Here is a 9273-nt window from a genome sequence, read left to right on the forward strand (position 1 = left end):
GACCTAATGTTACTTTATTCTAGAATTAATGTAGGGATTGCTCAGGCAAATAAGTGACCAGGAATGAAAACAAAGCATGGTTTGTCATCACATCTGAATGATTACATTAACAATACCATTCATTCATCCCAATAATTAAAAAAAATCTAACCTTGTATATTTCAGGAACTTTGCTAAAATAATTGCAAAAACTATCTTAATTATGAAGTTCAGTATTGTTTGTAGATAAAACTCATATCCCAATTTTTAAATTCCTGTAGGAGAGAGACTTATTGAGATTTTATTTCAATAAATTAGTACATAAAACTGTGTAAAGTAAATATAAATAAAGGAGACGCCTAGGGTGAAAAGGTGTATACAGAATTGCTGTACTATGAGAATTTAGGAAATGTATTTGTTGAAGACAAAGTAAGATGGTCTATTTCTATCCTGGCTGCAGTGTCCTGACCATTTGGGAGCTAAATTGTCTTATAAATATACGGAATCCAGGTAGTTTATACCATTTCCTTGAGAGAATCCAGGATGGCTGTATCTGTTTTCATTAAAACAGACTGTAGAAACCTCTTTTTCATGTGAAGTGTGGGAAAGAACTAAAATTCAGATTACAAAGCAAACATTAAACTGATATTTTCACATGTATTATCTCACTTAAACTTTATAATAAATCCATGTGGGTAGGTATTTTTTGTCCCATTTTTTAATATGAGTAAATAGAAGCTCCTCACTATTGGATATGCTGCAGCACAGATAAAATTCAAATTACAAGTTTTCTGGGTCTAAAGCCCCTGGCATCTTTGCATTCTACTGACTTGTGTCGTTTGGCAAGAGTGGAGTTATTTTAAAGTCAAACACATCATGAACTCCATTAAATATTTGCATTGCATTGCCTAACAGAGATATGTAAGCAAAATACCTACATTGTAATGGAATCAAGTTCTGAGAAGGTGCAGGATAAAATGATATTCTATGAAGAGAGAAAAAAAAGAGTTGTTAAATTTTCACTAGAAAATGAAAATCGAAGAAATCAATGCCAAATTTATTTCTGTGCACTCTTAGTTGTTGAAATATTATCAAAGTGTCCCTTCAAAAGTAAATGAGAGAGCAAAGGAATAACAGAATATATTTTAAATGATTTAATACAATAATTGGTATTCTTTAAAACTGCTAAAATATCATGTTTTTAACAAACTCTGCACTATGTTTAATATAAATAATGAGAATAAAGTAATATATATCCAGCTTTTTCAAACAAAAACATTCATAAATTATGCTGCTACTAGTTTTGGATAGTGCCTACTTAGATATACAAATTTCCAACAGATTAAATAACATATATTTTATGCATATCAGGTCTTCTGGTGGTTGTTATGAAAATATTAAATATGTTGCGCCAATTAAGGACTAATTGTATATCCTCTATTTTTTCTTTCTCTTTCATCTTCTATGGGCTGCTTTCTCAGACGAGAATGCTCACATTCTTTATTAACTCTTGAAAATTTAACAAAACAAAACAAACAGTTTGGGGCACTTCTTTCTTACATTATTAGGATGTATCTGAGCACAGCTTTATGTGGTTAAATTGACATAATTAAATATAGTAAAATTAAATTGCAAATGACTCCTGTGATGTACTTAAAATTAGTTATATTAAAGTTGAATGAATTGATCATTTTTGTTGTAATTATACATATAAGATATATATAAAATACATGTATATGTATACACAAATTAAATATATATAAAAACAATGGGTATAATATATATTCAATAAATATTTGTTTAAATAATGAATGAATAAATGTATTATTATATAAAGCCAGCATAACAGATAATGCTAACTATACTAGAAAAAGGAAAATGCATGTCTCATTTTCTTTCACTTTATCAAAATATGAAAAATTCTAACACAGTTCCCAAGGTTAACATGTTTCAAAACTATATCTTATTAACATGACTAAAAAAATCAAACTAATGACTACATGGTGCAAATAGAAAGGATAAATTTCTAAGCACAGAAATTTAATTAAATGTAAGAAGGTCATATGTACCAATGCTAAAAATCCAAAGTTTAATTGAGAATTACATATATACAAGTTCAATTTTAAATTAAATTATATAAATAGCTTTCAATAATTTAATACATATGGTAATAAACCATGGAAGTTTCTCCTTGAATTTTTATTGTCTGAAGGTGTAATTTACCAAATTGAGAAGGCAGTGATAATAACTGATGGCATATAATTCTTTAATGATTGCTATCTATTAAAAATATATAAATATAAAATATAGTTACTTTGGGAATTCTTAATCCCTAGAGTGTCTGCTTACTTTGCAATAAGATATATACTCATGAATTTGTAATCCAAATTAGTATTTCTGCATACGAAAATTGACACTTTCATAAATAATTTAGTTTTTCTGGTTTTATAGATACAGAGCTGTTTGCAGGATATGGAATGTAAATCTATTTCCTGGCACTATCACTTGATGTTAGATTTTCTAATTTGATTACATTTTCATAATATTCTTGGCTTATTTATGAGATAATAATTTTGTTGATAAATCATTGCCCTAAGTGCAATGCTATATTTAACAAGAGATCTCTAAAATAATACAAATTTAAATTTTTCTAATTCATATCATGAACAAGTAGTTCCTCTTGTGTTTGGATTTTTTCTCTTTCCGATTTCATAAGATCAAGGTTCTTAATGCAGCTACTAGGAAAATCCTATTTCATTTCATTTTTTATTATAAAAGGTCTGTGTTATTAATCATATACCTGCCCATAACCCAGAATCCTAGTAACCACTGAGGTGGCTAGAAGATATAGTGAATGAACTGATGCAATAAGTAATAACCTTGGAAGGGAAGGAAAAGGCTAGGTAATGGTTCCCTTAAGCATGATGTGTAGATCCTGGTATTAGTTATCTATTGACATAGTAATAATACTGTGTGTGTACATGTGTGTGTGTGTGTGTAAACAAACCATGAAACTCAGTGGCTTAAAGCAACAAGCATTTATTGAGCCTCAGAGTATGCAAGTCAGCAGTTTACACTGAATCAGCTGAATAGTTTTTCTAGTCTCATCTGTACTCATCCACATGTAGACAGTTGGCTGTCTAATAGGGTTTAGAGGTAACTGAGCCATATGTCTTTTATCCTCCAGTAGGCTGACTGGGCATATTCTTATGAAAGGGCTAGAAGCAGAGGTACAAAAGCAAAGTCCCCAAATTCAAGCTCATGTAAAGCTATGTGAATTACAGTCCCCAGCATTCCATTGGCCTTGAACACACATCATGGTGGAACATAAAATCATGATGGAAAGGAACTACAAAGTTGCATAACAGAGTATGGAAACCAGGGACTAGTAAAGGATAGGGAATACTAACACAATGTACCTCAGTCTTCCATGGCTTTTAATTAGATAAGATATGATAAAGACAAATGGTTAAGATGGGCAAAAGAAACGTATAAGGGAAGAATGTAACCATTACTCTGAGAAGAGAATTGAAAGGATTTGGAATCTGGGGAGGCAGGAGGGGTCAGAATGACTGTTAAGTAAAAGATGTCTTTGAGATTTCAATCAGGAGGCTGGTTGTGTTAGCTTCCCATGGCTGCCATAACAAAGTACCACGAACTGGGTAGCTTAAGCAAGAGTAATTTGTTGTTTCACAGTTCTGAAGGCTAGAAATTCAGAATAAAGAGGCTGGCTGGGCCATACTTCCTCTGAAACCTGTAAGAGAAAATCCTTTCTTGCCTTTTCTAGTCTCTGGTGTTTGCTGGCAGTTCTTGGCATTCCTTGGCTTTAGATGCATCACTCAAATCTCTATCCCTGTTGTCAAGGGCGGTCTTCTCCCTGTGTACTCGTTCTCTTCTCATAGGGTTCACCCGGCGTGCCCGTGTCCAAATTTCTCTCTTCTTTTAGGAACACTAATCATATTAGACTAAGAGCCCACCCTACTCCAGTAAGACCTCATTCTATTTAATTATATCTACAATGACCCTTTTTCGAAATAAATTCACATTCTACATGGGGGGTTAGGATTTCAACATATCTTTTGGGGGGGCACAGTTCAACCCATAACAATAGTGTCATTAATGAAAATAAGGTGTTGATAGGAAAAAAAATTACCCAGGAAAGGTATGAGAAAAAGATGAGTTTGAATCAGAGCCTTCTGAATTTAGAATAATATCCACTTCAAAAACACAGAAAACATTTAGAAATGCAAGATTAGTTGAGAGAAGAGAGTGGGGCTAGAGAGAAAAACACGACACATTTGCCAAGGCAAAGGTTTTTCACGGTGGATTGGTCAATAAGTCTAAAGAATACAAGAAAGTAGATACACAAATCCAGAAGATATTTCAAAGAAGAAAGAGTGAGAGAGGAAGGAAGAGATACAAAAATAAGTACCATCATAAAATTAGGAAGAAAATCTTTTACTTAGTCAAGTAAGGACTAAATACAGTATCTGAATAGACTACAGATTAGAGATTGTTCAGGATGATCCAGGCAACAGTTAAACCTAGTATAATCTTAATAATTATTAATTTATAAAAGGAGTCTAAAATTTTAAAAATATAAATTATTTTTTCTACCAAATTAAGGAATATTCCATTTGTGAATTTTAGAATTTACGCAACAGTACTTAATATAATTTGACCAAGGAGAGTTTCAACTAAAGTCTTTATAAATAACATTTATCTGTTTTTCATAAGGCTCTTGAAGGAACGAGAGTAAAGAAAGCCAAGTTAACTTATTCTGATTATAGAATTCTAGCTCATAGAACATATGGCAAATTTTGGAAATTAAAGTCAATATACCCTTGAAATGTCTGGTTTTAGTGAAGTATTCGTTGGAACTGGAATTGAAAATAACAGAGAAAATGAAATACATTTCATCATACTTTTAAGGAAAAGTAAAAGTTTTGGAAGGAGATAACCCTTTTCTGAATCATTCCACATGTTCTTCATTATTGTTCCATCTCTGGGAAGCGATCACTCAAGAGAAGTAAGAGCAACAGATTTGAAGCCGGAATATAAATAATAAATCCAAATCCTGGAAACACTTTAAAAAACAACAAATCCATTAAAAAAGAAACCAAGATGAGAAAAAGAGTGTCAGTCATTCAAATGCCCACCTCTGAAAGTGATGAGTTTTAACAATCTGTCTTTTCCAAAGTACTTCTTGAAGATAATAATAACTCTGTGGGCTTTGTTTTATTCCAAGCAACTTGGTTTGGAATGTTGGCACTGAAAATATGGCATTGAGGGATTAAAAAGAGTAATGATGCCAGTATTGTTTTTTAAAAAGCCTAAAAAGGAATTTAGTGGTATTTAGTGGAAAAACATGAGATTAACAGGAAGCAGAACTAACAAGTTACCTAATTTGGTGCAAGTTAATCTCCTGCTTTATAAAATGGAAATACTAAAAACCTACTTATTGTCATAAAGAGTAGTTGCAATGATGCATATGTAATGAGTGATGGTATAAGCTCAATAACTGTTGAGTTTTTACCTTTTAACTGAAAAATATCGTCTTCCATTTTTATAACAAAAACAACAGTTATAGAATCTAATCTACAATCTATTTTTGTGTATGGTTAATTATAAAAGTAGGTAAAAAGGTCATAATCCTTTATTTAGTTAATTTGTTATATTATACTTTACTTATTATTTCCTGAGATTTTATTTATGACTCCTACGATTCCACATGCCTTTTATAAGCGGATTTTCCATGGTAGATGTAGTTTTATGTTTTCTATCTTTATTCATATTAGAGTTTTGATATTCTTAGGTACGACTTTGAAAGCCAAGAAAAAAGTCTTACACAAAGTCATCATATTTATAGCCTCTAAGTAATTATATGTATTATTGTCATATAAAATAGGAATTTAATAAATAATTGTTTGGTTATAAAATCATGGCTGTGAAAAATGAGACAAGAGGCCCCAAGATTCCTAGATCCCAATAAATGAAAATTCTGGGTAGAAAGGAAGCTGTACTTGCACTTGTACCAATTTCCTTGTAACTAGAGTGTTTTCTGGGGATTCTGCTATTGGACAAGATCCCAGGTCACTCTTGGCAGCTGCCCCATGACTGGGGCAGCAGCTGGTTCATATGCTTATATATTGATTACCTTCCAGATGGAGTGAAAAGATGAAGTAATTATGAATTATTACAGAAAATTGGGTTTTAAATTTTGACAACAAACTCCAAGTCATGGTATTTCTTAATTAAAATGGTGAAGGGCTTATTTTTCATTTAATATCAATAATGAATATATTTTTAAATAAGAACCCAAATGCTGTTGCCACACGTTTTTTAAAAATTTTTATTCAGAACTATGAAATTAAATTGAGCCCCCTGCCAATCCTTGTGAAGATATGACAGATGCCCAGGCAGGTTCCTCTCTTATTGAAAGCCCTCTGTCCCTCTCTACATTTGACTGGACACGAAAGTTTACTGCCTGAAAGTCGTAGTGACAATGAAGACATTTCCTCAGATTCTCTCATTCCATAACCACTTACTAGGAGCCTTGATCATAACACATCTGCACAATATTTTCTCAACAAAAACGTTATCATCGAATGGAAGCAGGGAACTCACAAATGCATATTAGCTTTACAAGGTTTAAATAGCTTATCATTATTTTTAAGGTTTCATTCACATAAGCACTGATTCACTAAGTTGAGAAATAGTTAACATGTATTCAATACTAGAGTAGATACTTTGGGGAGCAAAAGTCAATCAAACACTGCAAGAAACTCTCTATCTATTTTTAGAAATAAAACATACAAACATGACCTAACAGGAATTACTAAACAGAACATGAACAAGAGTTGTGTAGTGTGTTGAAAACTTTTCCCATTTGCTAAAAGTATCTCAGTGACAAGGATACAGTGGATGATTCAGTAAGCATTTCTCGGCAAAAGGAAGAGTAATGTGGCGAAGGAAAGAGTGGAAATCATAGGACATTCCTCTAATTTTACTTGAATGAGTCACACTTTCATTCAACTATTACCTAACCTCTATCAGATGTCAGAAAATCTGTATCCCCAAATATTAAAAAAATATATTCCTATTTTGTGAATATGCAATTAAGTAAAAAACCACCCATTGAGTACCTACTATATGAAAGACTAGGTCCAATGAGCATAGAGGTAAATAAGACATAATCTCTCACTGTGAGAAGCTCACTGTCTGATTGATAGATAAGCCATATAAATGATAGGGTTAGTGCTAATGCTGAAATCACAAATATTTGAAATGATACATATATATTCATATACAGATAAAACTATATGTTTGAACTATGCTTGCATTTACAATACGTATCACAAAAACTATGGTGACATTGTCTCAGATTTTCTACCAATATAACTAACTGCTCAGTCTTGATTACACCACACAACCACCAGTCTTTTCTCAATAATTACTTCAAAAATATCATTGAATGGAAGCAGCGATCTTACAATGCACTTCAGCTTGTTCTGTTCAATTGGTTATGATTAGAACATTCTTATCCTGTTGACCGGATTCCAAAGGCATATAATATGACACAGGACAAATAAAATTAGTATTCTATTCTCCCATTTTCATTTTCACCTAAAAACACATGATCAAGTTCCACAAGCAGGACAGAGGTTACTTGTTCTAACTATGGTGGATCTTCCTGGTGAGAAATAATCTGTATTACAAAGATAATTTCACATCAACTTTTTTTTAAAGTCTGTACTCACATAACACCCTAATTACCATTTATAGAACTGGAACTTAACCAGATTCTAGAGACAATAGATTTGTATGTGCTGAATAATTTGTTGATGTCAATGAAAATTATTCTGCTCCTTATGTGGACCAGATAGAGTATTCTAAAATACTCTGCTACTATTTGCCTTCTAGAAATTTAAGCTACATTAATCTAATATTTTTTTCTGAAATTAAAACAGTATTTCAGAGAGACTATGACCTTATTTTAGCATCTTTAATACTGATTTTAAACCTATACATTCATTTTCATGAGCGATATCCCTATATTGAAAGACACTTTTGTGAACAAAAATGATATAAAAAGAAGAAAATTAAGGCTTTTGAGCTTAATTTTTCCAGGTTCTTACTCATTTCACTTTAAATGAAAAAATTGTATATACTTTGCTTTTAATATGAATAAATTCCATGTATTCTATTCTAAATACAAAGCCATACAATGGCATTTACTATGAAATCTCTACTTTTTATTTTAATGCTTTAAAACAAAAACAATTCAAAGGAGATATTGGGGTAATTAAAGCATCTCCTGTAAAATTCCAAGTGGAAAACACAAAAGACAGAATTCATAAATAATAACTTATGACACTGCAAATTCTTAAACAAAAATATCACTTAAAATTCTAGTCAGTGTTTAATTTTCTTGTAAAGATCTGTGTTTGGCAGAGTTTTACTAGCATTTTGTAGATTTATTTAGCAGATGTCATTTTGGCTCCATAGGTAATATTTGTTCTAAACTTTGCGATTATACAAACATTTGCCTTTCAAAGGCACCAGACACTTCTCTCATTGTCCACACTTTATAAGCCTTTGAACCTACACAGTAGATGATAGAATGTCATCAAATGAACACTTAGACAGTTCTGGTAAATTTAGAAAGAATCCTTTTATGTGTTGTTCTTGTATTATTATCAGTTTTTAAAAGCTGTTTTATGGGAAACACTTGGGATTATTAATTCCTGTGGAAAACAAGGCTTGTTTTTATTACATATGTGGTTATATTTATATATGTTTTAAACCATTACCACCAAATATTGACATACTGATTATAGAAAATCTCCACCTAGAAAATAAGCTCCATGGGTACCATGGACTTCAAGTTTTAAAATACCTGTATCTGTCTTATAAACCAGAATACCAATATCAGGTATAAGTATAGGTCATAGAATGTATACAGATGTTTTTAAAGTGCCCCTAATTTGGTAGAGACTCTCATGTATATTAAAAAAAAAAAAAAAGTGGAAGAGGGGAACTATCTTAGATCAGAGGATTTCAGAGTAGAAAAACACCTTAGAGATTAAATAGATTAGATCAGACTCTTTATTTTGTGCAACAGCAAACAAAACTAGAAAAATGTCATCTTATTGGCTGGAGAGTTATAACTTTTTTCTCTAGCTGGTTGCTGGTCAGACTATAATGATAATTGATTGTTTTAAGTCTAGTGCATCGTTATTTTGACATCCTGAAAAATTTGCTGTGCCTTACAATGAAGCATACCATATAATG

The sequence above is a fragment of the Diceros bicornis genome, chromosome 9, assembly GCF_020826845.1.
Source record: "Diceros bicornis minor isolate mBicDic1 chromosome 9, mDicBic1.mat.cur, whole genome shotgun sequence".
In the NCBI taxonomy this organism is placed as follows: Eukaryota; Metazoa; Chordata; class Mammalia; order Perissodactyla; family Rhinocerotidae; genus Diceros; species Diceros bicornis.